This window comes from Penaeus vannamei, chromosome 15 (genome assembly GCF_042767895.1).
Source record: "Penaeus vannamei isolate JL-2024 chromosome 15, ASM4276789v1, whole genome shotgun sequence".
Classification (NCBI taxonomy): domain Eukaryota; kingdom Metazoa; phylum Arthropoda; class Malacostraca; order Decapoda; family Penaeidae; genus Penaeus; species Penaeus vannamei.
In genome coordinates this window covers 28,197,543-28,200,145 of record NC_091563.1, presented here as the reverse complement: position 1 = coordinate 28,200,145, position 2,603 = coordinate 28,197,543, and positions in this window count along the sequence as shown.

Genomic DNA, 2,603 nt, shown 5'->3' with positions numbered 1-2,603 from the left:
AATCTTCCTCTTAATCATCCTCTTTAACTTTTTTATTTTCCATTTTCCTCTCCTCTTCCTATTCTTTATACTCTCAGCTTCTTTACTCCCTCCTTCTTCCTCTCCTCTTCCTTACACCCCATCTTTACGGCTTTCTCGCCTCTTTCTTCCTCTCTCTTCCTCTTCCCCATTCTCTTCCCTCCTCCTCTTTACGCCCATTGGTGTTTACGAGAGCAGAAAGAAAGGCCCGGAATTTGCGAGGAAGTTCGTACATATTTTTTTTTTCCTTTTTTTATCCCAGCGGAAAAGGGAAGGATTTCATGATGAACAACAACTGTTCTGTTCTCATTCTGTTTCTTGCGAGTTTCTTGCGTGTTTCGGGCTGGTAGGGAAAGGGGGGGGGGGGTAGGGGAGAGAGGGGGTACGGGAAGAGGGAGAACCATATATATATATATATATATATATATATATATATATATATATATATATATATATATATATATATATATACATACACACATGCATATGTATACATAAACATATGTGAGAGAGAGAGAGAGAGAGAGAGAGAGAGAGAGAGAGAGAGAGATAGAGAGAGAGAGAGAGAGAGAGAGAGAGAGAGAGAGAGAGAGACAGAGCCAGACAGACAGACAGACAGACAGAGCAGAAGAAAGACAGAGAGAGAGAATAGAAGAAAGACAGACAGAGAGAGAGAGAGAGAGAGAGAATAAAACAAAAATAGATAGAGAGACAAAGAGAGAGAGAAAACAGAATAAAGGCAGAGAAAGAATTAAGAAAAAAAAAAAAATGGATATGTAGATAGAAAGAGAGAGAAAGAGAGAGAGAGTGTAACCAACCTCCACAACCCACATGATGCATCAATTCCCGTCCACTCTAATTCGCCATCATTCATCAGCCGAGGAGTTAAACACATGTTCCCTCCATGGCGCCCCGCCCTTCAAGCGAGGCCTGGAAGTAACGTTCCTTAGCCCCAGCTCCCCCCCCCCTCCCGCCCCCCAACCATACCTTTCAAGGGGCAGTCACATTACTCCGTTCTGTCCAAGAATCCCAGGATAGAACGGGATGCTTCCCAAGCTGTAATGGGATCCGAGATGAAAGTCCTTAGCCAGCGCGGAATTGATGCGTCGGTATTCCCCCCCTAGCTAGACCAGGATAGATATTGCCGAGATAAAAACTATAATATAATTACTGGTAAACTCATTACTTAAAATCCTAAAAAAGCTATTATTATCTCATGTTGAAAATAATTTAGCTTCCAATTAATAAGATATATTGAATCAAACAATGGTCTCATAATTTTGTTTTTATACATAAATTATTTAAACGTTCATTTGACCAACGAACCTAAACATCAACACTCTCCAACACGCCAAAGACATGGAGGTCTTCAGAAATTATTTACGCCTTGCTGGATAAAGTGAGAGCCAAAGAGCCGTTGCGGAACACCATTCATAAGGATTATAAGAACAGGAATTTGAAATGAATATTAATGGATTGAAATAAACAAGAAACTTTGTCATGAACGTCGTGAACGCTGGACTGAGGCGATGGTTCTCTCCGGAGGGATATTGGGTGTAGTGTGACCAATGATACGTTGTAGCTGACCAGACAACGGCAAGGCTATCTAGGGATCCCAGGACAGAGAAGACTAGTGTGACCGTCGCTTCAGACGTTTACTCTTTCTCAAAATCCGGAGGTCTTTGAATATACACTTATTAATTTGCTACTTCACTCACTTATTCATTTACTCACTTACTTTCTCATTCCCTTACTTATGCACTCTCTTAACTCACCTACTTACTCTTTCCCCCATTTATGCACTCTCTTACTCACGTTCTCAATTTGTTGTGTAATCACTTACTCATTCACATACTTGTGTATTCTCATACTAATTTATGCACTATTTTTATCACTTACTCATTCTGTCACTCATGCATTCTATTACTCACGTATTCATTCATTTACACATTTACTCATTCACTCACCTATCAACTAATTACTCATTTACTGACTTATTCATATTACTCAGTTGCTGATTACTCATTAATGCCCATACTTATTTATTTACTCATCCAGGAGATACTCAGTGATGTCAGCCTATGTCCCTCTTGATAAAGAATGATTGATATAAAAAAAAAATCTAAGATAAGGAAAAATCAGTTGGCGAGATATTTTACTTAGAAAAGATAATAAATGAACTGGCAGACGTCTCTTCAAAATCAACTAAAAATATTTATAATTGATCCTAATCATTATTGTTTTAATAATTTATATTTCTCTGTATTATAACATTTTTTCTTACCATTATTACTATTATCTTTATCTGTGTCATCAATTTCATAATTGTTGTTTGTAATGAAAATGAAACTAAAAATTATGAGGCCATTTTGCCACAGTACAGTAATCAGGAAATGAAAACTTAGTGCTGCAATTCATTAAATTTAATATTGTGGCCAGCGGAATTTACAGGAAAACAAACTATCCAATTACGTACATACATGGTTATATGTACAAAACACACAGTCGTACAAATATATAGAAATATGAGTGTGTGTGTGAGTGTCTGTATGTGTTTGTGTGTGTGTGGGTAGAGTATGTGTCTG